Source organism: Ochotona princeps, chromosome 3, assembly GCF_030435755.1.
Source record: "Ochotona princeps isolate mOchPri1 chromosome 3, mOchPri1.hap1, whole genome shotgun sequence".
Lineage (NCBI taxonomy): Eukaryota > Metazoa > Chordata > Mammalia > Lagomorpha > Ochotonidae > Ochotona > Ochotona princeps.
The window spans coordinates 12,062,131-12,077,215 of NC_080834.1; the positions used below are offsets into that span (position 1 = coordinate 12,062,131).

General features: G+C 37.2%; 1 protein-coding gene across 3 annotated transcripts in view; it reads left to right on the plus strand.

Annotated features, from left to right (window-relative positions):
• Nucleotides 1-5,419: 5,419 nt before the first annotated feature.
• Nucleotides 5,420-15,085, plus strand: part of MBNL1 (muscleblind like splicing regulator 1) — a 191,252-nt gene continuing 181,586 nt past the window's right edge. For 2 of the 3 annotated variants that reach the window (XM_058661445.1, XM_058661461.1), the window contains exon 1: nucleotides 5,420-5,523. The gene's annotated coding sequence lies outside the window, so the exon portion shown is untranslated. The remainder of the gene's footprint in view (nucleotides 5,524-15,085) is intronic. The other variant, XM_058661455.1, reaches the window with a different exon arrangement.

The window sequence follows — 15,085 nt, forward strand, 5'->3', positions numbered from 1 at the left end:
AATTGGGGATGCTCATCTTGTAACAGCAAAAAAGAACAAGAAAGCAAGATGAAACAAAGAAAGAAATAGAGAAAAGAAAACAGTAAGAATCAAAAGTGTCCATATGGATGAAAATAATAGAATTGTGTGATATTTTTCCAATCTATAAGATTTTTAATTTGTTTTGAAGCTCTAAATATAAAATGTGACAGGTGCTCTATTATTACCTTTCTTTATCAAAATATCATTTCACATGAACACAGTACTCAATTGTTTACAATGAAGACACAGGAGGCACATGTGGCTCAGTTGGTGAGATGTATACTGGAATGCCTCGATTGGAGTTCTGACCCTGTTTTCTTTTCCAGCGTCCTATTGGAATGGGAATCATGGCTCAAGTACTTGGCTCTGTGCAACCATGACAGAATCTTAGATTGAGGCTCCTGGCTTCAGCCTGCTGCAGCACATGCTGTTTGGAAGTGGAACAATAGAGACAAGATTTCTCTGTCATCACCTCTCTGATTCTGTCTTGCTGCTCTTAACCAAGATACATGTTTCTTGTGTCCCAGATTTACTAATGTTGAATTATGCTAATGTGATAAATGACATAATGTCCATACTTGTTATGAAACTACCAACACATGTTGAAATACAGATATTTTTCTTGCAAATGAGTATCACTTGTCCCACAGCAATAACTAACACCTCTCTGACTAACTGAATGTAATCCTAAAGCTAATGATAAACCAGTAGGAGTGAGCTCTACCGAGATCCAGTGTGGTCTCAGAAAGCCCAACCCCACTAAGAGGAGCCAGAGTCCTTTGGGGAAAGGGCTGATTCCAAGGCTAAGGCAGGAAATACACGCAGTTAGCCTCGTTATCTCAGTGTGCTGGAGAGCAAGAACATTATCAAACAACATCAAGGCTGTCTCCAAAGGCTACAGAAATCAACATGAAAGCTTCTAAAACAGATGGCAGACACGGGAGCAGCATCAAAAAAACGAAACAATGCAAAAACAAATGACTGGGCTGTTTGGAAACAGGATGTTCTCTTAACCCCACACATCACTAAGAAGTTAACAAACATTCAAGAACTAAATGTCTAGAGCACATGAATAGTCAAGTCACACACACACACACACACACACACACACACACACACACACATACAAGCTATAAGGAGGGTGGGATACAATATTAAAATATGTGCAATCTCCACAGTAACCAGGGAATGCAAATTAAAAATATTAACACACCATTCTTGATTCGTAATATATACAAATCTTTACAAGTTTTTTTTGTTAAAAAAGTTTAGTATTATTGTGCAAAACAGGAAGAGCTTAAATTGACAGAATCTTTGTCAACCAGAAAGTTTGACGGTAACTATTACCATTTTAAATACATTACCCTCTTCTAGCCCATTAATGTTGTTTTCCTTTACCTGCCTTTGAGAAGACTTGCACACCAGGGTCCTGAAATAAGGACTGATTTACCCAGAAGGAAACAACCCTAGAGTAAACGCCTCTCTAGGTCACAAATAAGAGAGGTCTGTATTTTGTAGTGGTCAGAAATTCTCTACAGACGTTATCTGCTGAAAACATAGGTTTGGGAGAAATCAGTATTTCTCAGAATTGTGGAACTATATTGTGGAAATTGTGGAATAAGAAGAGATGGCCCGGAATGAATCCTGAGCAATAGAGACACAGTGGATGAATACAGTTAAAGATTCCTGCATGAAAGTCAAGAAGCAGTTGCATTATCAGAAGATACGGGTGCAATTAAGAAGCCACAGGCAGAGAGCTTTTCCAGAAGGCAGACGTGATCAACAGTGCCAGATATTGAAAAGAAGTTAAGGAGAAGGGCCTTAAAGTGTCATTTTGATTGGATAACAAAGGGATCATTTTGGTGACTTTGGCAATGGGGTCTTCATGCATAGCAAGCGGTCCTGGATGCAAAAGGAAGGACCTTGAGGAAGAAAGGAGCACTGAACAGTACGATGTTCCTCAGATTTTAAAATGTTGAATTCTCACAGCTCCTGTTCTACCTCCAGGTGTATGCTTAAAATAACTGAAGCAATCCAAGCATCTCCGAAAGTTCAAAATGTTGGATACACACACATGCAGTGGCGTATTATTCAACCTTAAAAAGGAAGAAAGGCATTACCCACGCAACGGTGCAATTAATTCTAAAAGAAAAATGTCAAGCACAAAGAGGACAAATAATGCAGGATTCCACAGGTATGAGAAATATGGAATTGTCCAATCCATGGAGACACAAAATTAAATGGTGGCTGCAAGGACTGGGGAGGATTGGTGGAGTGAGGAGTTACTGCTCTGCAATACAGAGTGTCAGTGCAGAAGGAGGACAAGTTCTAGCGGTAAATGTGATAATGGTTGCTCAGCTACGAGGATTGGCCTAAAGCTTCTGGACTGTGTGCTGCAACATTTTATTAAAGGGCAAGCATTTGGCCCAGTGGCTTAAACTCCCCAACGGATGCCCAAACCCCATTTCATTATGCCTGAGATAATAATGTCCCAGCTCTGCTCCTAATCACTGTTTCTGGCTGATGTGCAACCTTGGACGGGCAAGTGATGGCATAAGTAGTTGGTTCCCTACCCCCCATGTTAATGACCAAAATTGATTTCCTGGCTCCTGACTTTGACATGTCTCAAAATTGAATGCTGTGGACATTTGGGATTGAACCAGCAGACTGGAAATTTCTCTTTGTGTGTGTGTCTCTCTCTCCCTCTCTGCCTTTCAAGCATGGTTCAAATAATAAATAACATTTAGCATTATTGAACGGTAAAAATGATAAACTTTGTGCTCATATACACAAAAGAAAGTGACAACTCAAAGTCATTCTTCAATACTTTTCCAAAAATTTCAGATGACAAGAAAAAAACTTTGGGGCAAATCAGTCCGACGAGAATTGTTTTAAGCAACAGGAACTTAAGTGTGTAAAGAATTCTTTGAGAAGCAGAGATACATCCATCATTCCAGTAAAAGAGACATAACCCACAGACTTTGGAGACATGGCAGCCAGAAATAGTGCTAAATCTTCAGAGCCGGAGGAACCTACTGTTTTACAGTGATATTCACATAGTAACATTCAAAATTTATCCCAACAAATAACAATCTTAATTGTATCAATAACATTTTTTTTTAATTTCAGGGATTTTCCTACTAAAAAATTCAAATCAGGTTAATCCTTCCCCCTCATCACACCTACGTCTTATATGGGCTCCAATTTCAGCGCCAGCTGCTCCACATCCAATCCAGCTCCCTGCATATGAACTTGGAAAGCTGCAGAGGATGGCTCAGGTCGTTGGGCCCCTGCATCCACATGGTACACTCAGAGGAGGCTACTGGCTCCTGGCTTCGGATGGGCTCAGTTGCCTCTATTGCAGCCATTTGGAATCTTCTGATCTGTAGTCAGACGCATTATCCATTGTGCCACTGGCCCCATCTTATTGCAGCCATTTGGAAAGTGAACCAACAGTTGGAAGATGGTCCTCTCTCTCCCTCTGAGTGAGTGTGTGTGTGTTTCTCCTTCTCTCTATAAATCTTCCTTTTAATTAATTAATTTATTTATTTATATTTTTAAAGAGCATTAAAGCCTCTATAAAAAATTTTCAAATTAAACGTGATGACTATTGGGGTTGTGATTATTGTTATTTGTGGTTTTGGTGTGTTGTATGTATTTGATAAAAGCAGCTTTCTTTCCTTGCTTATTTATTTCACAGAGGTAGAAACACAGAGAGAGAGAACTCTCCCATCTGCAGATTTACTCCCAACACGTTCACAAATGGAACTAGACCAGACCAAAGCCTGGAACCACAAATTCAGTCCAGGTCTCCCACGTGGATGGCAGGGACCCATGTCACTGAGCCATAACTGCTAGCTGCTTCTCAGAGCTTGGATTAGCAAGGAGCTTTAGTCGGTACTGCAGCTGGAACTCAGATCCCGGCGCTTTAACACCAGCTGCACAAACGGCATCATAACCATGGTGCAAAATGCTGGTTCCAAGGAGGTGTGTTTTCGCTTCCTTTAGATTCATATTAAACATGAGTATAGGTGAAATAGAAAATCTTTTTTAATTACCCTCTAATTTCTCTTTTTTTATATATAGGTTTGTCCTTTTTTTTTTAGTTGTTTTTTGATACACTTTAGTTGGGACTGGGTTCTCCCTTCTTGCTCCCCGAAGTTCCCTTCCCTTCCCAATGTTCTGCCCTCCATAATTTCTCTTTATTATTCCTTTAGATATACAGTTACATTAAAAAGCAAAATTGTGGTGCCCTTTCTAGAGGCTGGAATGTGGTTCTGGCAATGTGTGGAAGTTTGCATAATTACTGTGTTCTTCTGGCAATCCATCCCCTTCCGTTTCCCCAGTGAGAAAAGAGGGTCAAGAAACCGCCACACACAAACAAACTACCCATGGCTTCGATTATCTGGCAAGATGAACCCGGGAGAAATCCATAGCAGGGCTCTTTAACAACTTTGTGGGAAAAGAATGTATGAAATAGCTATGTGTGGATTTCAAAAGTTTTCAAATATTTCAAAATAAGCATATATTTTATTTCTACTTTTCACAACTTTCTGGAAGTTCCTCTGTTACACAGCTGAAAAAAAAAAAAGAAAAGAAAAAAGAAAAAAAGTGGACAGCAGTATTTGCTTTGTTCCACTGGAATGTCCTCTTTGGACCGTTGTTCCTACTTGTTCTTTAAATGTTTTCATTCAGTGCGCCAACCTGTAAGATATTTAACTAGCTCAACGTTCAGCCGGTAGACTCTGCACCTGTCTTTCACTCTTGGGGCTGCAGTTGTAAGACACCACTGCTCAGGCATAAGCTAACAGTTTCAGTTTTGCAAACCTTTATCTATGAGCAACAGGCAACTATTCATCAGAAAGGAAATGCAAGCCTTGTAGGTAAAAAAAAAAAAAAAAAAAACCACCATCCTATTCCAGGAAAGTACTCACTTACTGAACCCCTTTTGTTTTAACCCCTAAGATACCTATAGGAATATCAGCATTTAGGTAATATTCCAAAGACTTTAAATTAAAAAGCCATGCAAAAGTAAGTTTATTTCTCATAGGTAAGCTCCACAGCTTTCTTGCACATACAGCAGAATGTTCTGTTTTTCTACGATTATCATTTACTCAGTCACACAGATTATTTTCTTATGTAAATGAGCACAATTTATTCCTAGCCTAAGTGTTCATAACTTTCTAAATTGTGCCTATGCATATAAATGCGTGTATACATTAATTATATATGTATACATGCATAAACTAGAACCTGTTCTCACGATTCCAAGTGCAACCTTTGTGAATTCTCCTGCATTCTCTGTAGAATTTATAAAGCCCAGTGACTGGTATTTCACAACTTCCTCTTTGGGTGTACTATGCTTTTACAGGGTGGGTGCGGGAAGAGGGGGCGGCGAACCTGACCAAAGGGGAGAGTCTGTAGAGCTCCAGCACTTGGAGGTGCTGGCCATGGAACTGAACCAATGAAGCGGCTGAACAAGTGACCACAAATAAGGCCGAGGTAAGCAGCTGAGTTGCTGTTTTTTATTTTAATATTTGGATGGTTATCTAAGTACCAACAATTCACATGCTGGCCAGATTACAAAAGAAACTAGAGAAATCTAACATTTCTCTCAAGAAAATAGTTAATGTTTTCAATGGACAATACAATAAATTTACAATGTTTCAGCCTCATAAAAACATTTTTAAAAACTGTGTTTTTCAAAAGTGCCGAAAGAAGACCTTTTTTGATCTCCAAATTATTTTACCTGCACATTGTCTTTTATTCCTGTATACAATTTTACATGTGACTTTGTGATACAGAAACCTCTGAATTAACATTAAAATTGAGAACACTTTTTCATTTTTGAGAACTTTTCAGTTTGCATAGTACTATTTGGCACTTTTTAAGATAAAGAAAAAATTGTATTTGTCTTTACCCAGGTGAAGCAATATTGTGTTATTTAAAATGTGATATTTCCGTATTAATTTTATAATCATTACAATGATATTTAGGTTTAGAAAATATTCTTCAAAATATAAATAAGTAGCACTAATTGTAGGAGCTCATTGTTCCCTTAGTAGGATTAATTTGTATTTATAATTCTTGAAATGGAGTAAGAAGTATAATAAAGGCTATTTAAATTGATAGTCAAAAATCAAACCCAATGGAAATTTATCACACTGATGAAATTTTAAGTCTAGAAGTGGTAGAAAAGTTGTTGTTGGTTGAGCCAATCTAGAATGGTACACATATTGACCGTTTATTAATAGAATTATATTAATATGTCACAAGTTTTAAATCTTCCTTACAAAAATCATTGTTTGCTTAGACTTTAGTAAAAAATCATCGCACATGTTTAGTTCAGCACAGCTTTCAAAATGTGTTTGAAATAAATTATTGTTTTTTATATATTGAAGTTCAGATATCTTGCCTTCGAATATTTCCATAATTTTTATAAGTCACACCACTTTTCGTGAATTAATCTTTGTGAGGTTTCATTTACCACATATTTATATGTTACTTGATAAAATTAGAAATCCCAAGTGATATATTTAAATGTTTACTTAATTCTTCCAAGCTTTTTCAAACAATGACTTCCCCTCAAAAAAGTATTTATTCCATCAATTATCACATTTATTCTGTAAAGCTCAGTGCACAGGAGTATCATGCCTATTTTATCGTAATATCTAGTGGCCACTTGTGTTTGTATACCATTTTCTGTGATTCACTTTACCTGTGGATGCTGTGTGGATTATGGAGAGAAGGACAAACCAGGGTGTTGTTACCATCATAAACCTGGGAGATGAGCTGTTAACTCAACTTTGGCATACGTAACTTGATTTAAAAAAATGGTAATTCACATTTGCTAAGAGATTCATCCAAGCTGTGCATCTTCATGCTAATTGAACAGAACCACTTTCATTACAATTTGGCTATGATACTTACAACAATACTATTTTTTTCATACTCTTTCTTAAACAATATACTTCTTTTTAAATGTCCATAATTATAGGCAAGATTTTTATATCATGAACTATTAATTTCTATGGGCACGTCACGAACCATGTGGTATCACAGTAAGCAGATGAAAATCGCTGGGAAGCATACAGTATGGGAAGGACAGCTGGTGCTCGCTGTGGTTGAGAAGAGCAAAGGAGAGCCAACAGTGGGAAAAAATGTCTGTTTTCTTGCAAGATAGAGTTGTTGGTTTTATTGGTGTTGACTTTGTTATTGTTGAGAATTATTAAAACCTGGATGCTCAGTTCAGCATCAGATTGTCAGACATATGTTTAGAATTTGTTCTTTCTTTGAGAATATCTGTTTACAGAAAGAACAGTGCTTCTATTACTTTGCACAGGCATAAATAAGATGTTGAAAGGGAATGTTCTGGTAACAGCAGGAGACACGATACATATTCTTTTCACCTGCTGTCATTTTCCAGAAGCATTTAATAAAATTTTTAAAAAGCATTTAGAGCTGGCATCAAAAATGCAGAATTTTAAAGTGAAATTATATATGCACGGTCATCAAAAAGATAATGGAAAGTTCTCATTATGAAAAAAAACCTATGTATGAATTTCAAATCTTCTGTAAGAAGATGCCTTTCATTATTTGAGATTTTTTTCATGAAGCTTATCAACGTGTACTCATTTGATATTATCAATAATTTATATGTGGGAAATGTGAATTTTGTCTGTTGAAGAATAGACATGCATTTTACTGCGCTACTCATGTAGCCATCATTTAAGATACGTCCACTGATTCTGGGAAGTGCTCACGCTGATGAGTACTGCACAGCATCATGAAATTTGGTCCCCGTCCTATTAAAAAGTGGTTGACTTTGTGACATGAAGGAGATCCACTTTGTGCCATCCCGGTGATCTAGTGGGACCCTGTCAGGCTGCTGAGTGTGAGGATTTATCCTGCCAATAATAACGCAGTGAAATGGATACTTCTTTGCCTCCTCCTAGCATGAGCTTGCCCAAGTGTCTGTTCCACCTTAATAGACAATCACACTTTGGTTTCACTTGAAAACAGTACCATTTGTGACACAAATGACCAAATATCCTAAAGAACATTAAAATACTTATTTTCCCCTTGTTTTATTTGCCTTGCTTTTGACCATTTTCCCACCTGCATAAATAAAGAGGAAAATATCTTTGTGCCTCCCTAGTGGTGCTTTGGGAGAAAACTGAGAGACAGACATACTTTGAATTCAAAAGGACTACTCCGTAAATATAGTTAGTATTTGTCTTCCAGCCCTTTAAAAGTCAACTTGGTTTCTCCTATATCTGTTGACCTTCTTGTTTTCAATGAATGTGGTTTTCATCAAAGTTTTTATGTGGCATATACATGTTAATAGAAATATGTGCTAATACTTGAGAAAATGGTTTTGTTGGAAAAATAAGCACCATTACAGTACATGTGCTCTTAAGATATGTGTCTCATTTTATAGAAGAAATATTTGTGCAAATGTAAAGGATAATGATAAGCCATTTGACATTTGTTTGAAGCAAACAAATGAAATGTAGTATAATTTTTACATTTGAACTACATAAAACAAATGCCATTTGCTAATTTCTAATTTTAATGTCAATTTATGTCATCTGAAAGTTCTTTTTATAGTTTGATCATTTTTCTAGTACCATTAGGATTTGTAATTATTTTACATGAGCTAAGGTTAGGCCTTCAGATGGATGCTCGCAAATTTCTTACAGCTTTAGTTTTCATCATTCTAAATTTATTGAAAACATGTTTAAAAATTTCACTGGCTATTTCTGTTACATTCGGTGCTGTTGAGGAAAATATCAATTTGTATTTTTTAAATCCAATTTTACAGAAAAAGATGCTTTGTAATAATTTTGGGATCACAGAAAGCAGAACAGAAATGAAATAAAATTTCCCACCTTCTTGTCGTTCTGTTTTATAGATGTTTCATCATGAGTATTTATTTTATATTTTTTCAAATAATTGTCAGACTCTCAAAATTCTTCTCACCTGAGAAACATATAAGTGTTACTATAATTTTGACAAGAAAGCACTTATTCTGAAAAAATTTAAGATTAGCACAATCTTACAAGCATAATTTAATTTATTGTACTTATACTTTGCATTAAAAAAAAGTTTCCGCTGGTTGGTTTTTTGTTCCCCTTGGTTGGTGAGCAGAGCTGAACTGGAGTAATCCCAGCATTCTCCGTGCAACGAGGCTGCATTCCGAGTAAAACAGAATCATGTGTGTGCTATCACTGGAATGTCTTAAATGCTCTCAGGAAACACTTGGTGCACTTCTGACTTACACTTTTTATCTAGAAGTAATTTCAAGCTCAAATAAGTTGTAGAAATAAAAATAACATGATGAGTATCCATAATCCTTACCCGTCATTGACCTAAATTTAACATTTTGCCTTAGTTACATTATAGTTTAGTTGCATTCTTTTTTTTCCTATTTCTCTTTCTCTCTATATCCATATTCTTTTTTCTGAACCACTGGAAGGTTAGCTACATGTAATGTGACCGTTTCCTCTAGTGTGTCAACTAAGAATAGGAGTTGTCTCCTTCGTAACAGAATGATTAGCCTCCTGCCTCTGCGCTAACATGTTAGCATCACAGTTTACTATATATTTGATAATCTATTTTATAATATTTACCTCTCCAGTAAATGATCCAATATAGAATTAATGTTAATATTTTACTGTCACTTTTTAGATTTTTTAAGAAAAATTATGTGTATTGATTTGCATAACACACTGTTTTCACTTATGTCTACAATGTGTATGACTAAATCAAGCTAATTGACGCATATTATCTGACACTCATTTTTATGTGTGTGCTCAGAGTTCTTACCATCAACTCTGAAAATTTCAAATGTGAGGTGTTGTTATCAATTAGTCTCATGAATATCAGGAATCTTCAGTCTCCTTGATCTGGAATATTTTCACCTCATTTCTTTCTCTTCTTCAAAGACTATAATCTACACAAAAATTATTTTGTTTCTGTGCTTTCGCTTCAATAAAGGGTCCCCCGTTTTGCCCCTAAGACTCCCTTCTGAGTAGACATGCTTATGCATTTTCTGCGGGTCTGCTGCCTGCAGGGTGTTGTTTCCCTCACACTTGCCGTTATCTCAAGGCACAAGGGGCTCATCCATCCTGCACTGGAGATCTTACTGTCCTTACTCAAGATGTTGCCTGATTTCCCACTGCGTAACAATGACTCCCTCTCCAGCTTTAGCCATGGTTTGTCATTCACTGATATTTTCATCTAATAACAAGCCTACAGTCACAGTTACAAATATTTGGTTTTCCAACTCCAGCACTCCCTCTTTCTCATTCTATGTAAAAAAAAAAAACCTTCTGCATTTGTTTAATTTGATTTATGTATCTTTCTATTTGCTATGGACTCACAAGCCTCCACCTTTGTCAGTTCATTGCTTCCTTAATTATTTTGGGATCGGAACTGTCCATTTTTGATCCTTTATTCTGGATTCTGTGTCCTTGCGGAGTGCTCCAATCATATCAGTGGGCAATTAAAAACAAGTGTGTATGTTTTAGGCTGATATGGTCCCTACTTTGTTTCACCCATGGCATCATGCTTTATTTCTGTTAATAAGGAGAGATGTTAGGTACCAAGATCTGTTAGTCACACTGGTATAGGATGGTTTTGATTCTTGTCATTTTCAGCAGAAATACATTAATGAATTAATTCACATACAGACACAAGTGTTACGCACATATGCATATGTAAATATGTCCATGTACAGGCATAGGAATGTTTATATATGTACACATACCGTGCCATCACTCTGGTACCTCCAATTCCACCACTTCCTCACAGGCTTTCTGCCGCAGTGAGAATTCTGCATCCTAAAGACAGCACAGTCCACGTACGTCTGAAATCTATCTAAAACTATTTCAACTTTTCTTCCCCCAAATCATTACAATAAAACTCTTCCAAAAGAGCTCAAGGTTTCTGTGCATTTCTTCTCCCATAAATCCTTATCCCACCAAGTACTTTGTAAATTTTAGATGAAGTCTTCTCCATTTCCTTTCTCTCTTCCTCCCTCCCTCCCTTGTTCTTGGCTTCCATTCAAGGTGATCACAACACTTTTTTGAAATACAATTGCATTTGTTCCAGCTAATTTTCACTTTTAGGGTTTTACCTTTCTTACTTTACATTTTTTTAAAGATTTATTTTTATTTGAAAGGCAGATTCACAGAGAGAAGGGACACACAAAGATCTCTTACCTGCTGGCTCACTCTCCAAGTGGCTGGACAGCCAGGGGGAGCATCTTCTGGATCTCCCCCATGGTGGCAGGGGTTTAAGGACGTAGGCCATCCTCCTCTGCTTCTCCAGGCCAACAGTGGGGAGCTGGCTTAGAAGCAAAGAGGCTGGGACACAAACCAGCTTTTACATTTGTATTGTTTTAAATAGTTTACTTCTTTGTATCTTTCCCCACTCAACTATAGCTATTAAAATCAGCTTTTCCTAGCCGCTGCTGTAAACAAGCCCATTCTAGCCTAATTCAAGTATTATTTATATAATATGGAAATAACTGCTTGAGTTGTTGGCTAAAATTTTATCAATGCACTTAAACTTCTAATCAATCTCTATCTAATGTTATATTACATTACACTTTTTGGTATTTCAAAAAGTTACCGTTTCAGAAAAGAAAATAGGTATCTGTGGCCACAGGAGATCTTGGTTCAGTTAATGATATATTATACCAGAGGTCATCTTAAGTGAAATGTAACCTAATATCACATTTATAGAAAAGTAACTAAGTACAGAAAACAAAGTCATTATGAAGTTGCATGATGAATACTTTCTACTTTTATAAGCAATTCTAGAGTATCCCTACCCACAACACTTCCCCGTATTTCATTCTAATATTCATAGCTATGAATAAACTGTAATATCTTTAGTAGGAAGAGAAAGTAAGCTAATGTAAAAGATTCATTTTCAAGTTCCATTGTATTACTTACTGCCTGCGGATCTTGTAAAACTTTCTTCTTCTCTTTCTTCAGGTACTGATCCCTATACATTTCAGGGTTTTTTTTCTTTGAATCATTCATCTTTATCCTTAGGCCAACTTCTAGATTTACACTTTCAATTGGTTATGAATCCTATTCTCTTACATGAATATCAAATTCAACATCCCAAATCCAACAGGTCCCAACTAAAACTCCATTACCATACTTCTAGTTACCCAGGCTAAAAGCATCTTTAATTTCTTTTTCTTGTTTTGGTTTGGTTTGGTTTGGTTTCACTTACACTCTATCAGGACTACCTCTGTTTTATTTTCAAAATATATGCCAGCCTTAACTAGACTCCCCCTTCCACATCTTGTGCACAGTGTAGTGCACAAGCATGCCCGCTTATGGTGTGACTTCCTAAGAACATTCTTTCAACTCCTACAACCGTGCCAACAGGACCTTTTAGAGCAGAAACTCCATCACGTGACTCCCTTCTTTAAAAAGCTTGGGTTGTTTTCTATTTTAATTCTGGTAAAAACCCAAGCTCCTCACCACGGCTTACATGTCTTGGTCTGAGCCCACATGTATGATCTTGTGTGCTGCCTTGCTTCCTCCTGTTCCCTGTGCCCCAACTCACTGCACACTTTGCGCTCAAAGCATCCCTAGCTGTTTCCTGACACAGGGAGTCTGCACAGGTAATACCTCTTCTCAGAAAGCTCTGCCCACACATCTTATTGGGATATAATCCCTACTATCTTCTTGTCTGCTCAAACATTCCTCCTCGGAGATGTCTCCCATGGGCAAACATGAATGTATTTATAGTATCTCTACCTAGTCATTTATCATTTTACCCTGTATTTTCTTAAATGTGCTGAGCATTGTGTGCAATTTTAATCTTCATTTCATGGTATGATTAATGTTTTTCTGTATCTACCATTAGAATGTCAATGTCACAGGAGCCTCTGTGGTTCAGGCCATAGCCTCAGTTGCTAGCAAAATGCATGGAGCATGATAAGCACTCAATAAATATAAAATGGTTAAGCAAAAGGCCTGAACATTTCTGAAGCTCACATTAAAAAGAAATGGGCATAAGCAAAATAATTCTGAAACTGTCTTGGGGGAGCTCTGAGTTTCTCAGTGCTCTAAACACCGTGCTGTGGTCAGATGGGGTGCTTCTGTGCGCCAGGAGTAAAGGAACCGAAACCAAAACGGGGTCCCTGGAGACAACATATGAACTAACTTCTCTTCTACTGAGCCATGAAGAGGCCAGTTCCCAGTGATTGCCGCCAACATTTCAGAATCCCTGGGGGCAACAGCCTTGCATGACTTGCCCTGTAGTCTTTGCATGTGTTCTGCCCCTGCCTTCAGCAGCTTGCAGCCTCTCTTCGTTAACGATTGAGACATATTGCTTGCATCAAGCGAGAGGCAAGAATAATCTTCCAAAATTTAGCCATCTGTCTGTGATGGCCTTGCTTCTATATGTAGTTCACTTTTGCTTTGTGATTACTTCCTCTTTATATTTTTGTTATTTTAAAGTCCAATATAGGGCCCAGCTTAATGGATCAGTTAGCTAATCCTTCCCCTTTAAGTGCCAGGATTCCATATTGGCACTGGTTCATGTCCTGACTGCCCTACTCTGCATGCTTGTGGCATGGGAAAGCAGTAGAGGATGGTCCAAGGCCTTGCGACCCTGTACTCATGTAGGAGATCCAAAAGCAGCTCCTGGCTCCTGGCTTTGTACCAGATCGTCTTAAGCCTTTGTGGCCACTTGAGGAGTGAACCAACAGATAGAAGATCTTTCTGTTTCTCCTCTCTGTAGATCCTGTCTTTCCAACAAAAATAAATAAATCTTTTTAATAGGTGCAATATAAACTTATTCTAGAAAAACTGCTTTTCTCTCACATTCAAATTATTAAACTCAATATTGTAAATAGCTGGCTTATTTCTTAAGATTAGGTTCTAAGTGATGATGATGAAGATGTTACTAATGATTGATTTATCATTACATGTTGTACCTTTTTATCACTGTATGTCAAGTGCTTCACATGAGCAATTCATTTAATTCCTTCACTAGTCCTAGGAAATAATTGCTGTTACTCCTATTTTATGGATTTAACAAAGAAAAAATAAGTTCAGAAACATAATTACCATGACAAAGGTCTTGATTGTGATATTATTCCGCCCCTGCTGTTTATTTAGTGAAAAATTAGCTAGGTAAACCTTGCTTGACACAAAATTAAAAATGTATGCATTATACTCTGAAGCACTTACTCAGAAATCTCATAATCTACCAGATGAAATATTACAAAAAGTATAGTTTCAGCCATGGCCTAAAAAATAAGTTATCACATGAAAAACCAAAATAACAAACAACTGTGTATCTTAGTGCTGTGATGACATAAGGATCCCTGGAGTAGGGAGTTTTCAAACTGAAATTGTTTTAACATCTGAAGAAAAGCTGGGAAAATGCAGTTTTAGAAAATTATATATAGCTTGCAAAGAAATTGAAAATATTTTAATATTACATACATTTAGTAGTGATCTTTTTGTTTCCTGTTCTGTAGTTCTGGCATTAATCAAATTTGTGACTTGACTTTGTATTTTTTCTTGGGAGATGAAATATTTAATGATAGCATTTTATTTTTTAACATATTTGAGAAGGAAAAGGAAAGAGAGTTCTTATCTACTGATTCGCTACTCAAATGCATGCTAAGCGCAGGGGTAAGCCAGGCCAGGTCAGGCTGGGAATTCAGTTGAAATCTTTCATACAGGCGTCACAGACACAGTCGTTTCAACTGGTACCCACTTTCTCCCACAGTCTACACAGTTGGAAGCCAACATGTAGAGCCAAGGCAGCATTTGAACTCAGGCCCTCTGTGGGTATCCCAATGAGTACATATCCACCAGGGAAACCCCTACACACAGAGGATTTGTACTCTTGTGGGAGGCCTCCGTTTTCATTCTGAAGTGGATTGACTCATGCATTCCTATATCAAACCGTAGTAACTGGACACTGTTGTACATGCTGGAGAAATAGTGATGGAGCAGACCTACTTTCTACCCTCAAAGCATCTTCAGTCTGGAAGAGAAGGATATTGAAGAAAGCAGTA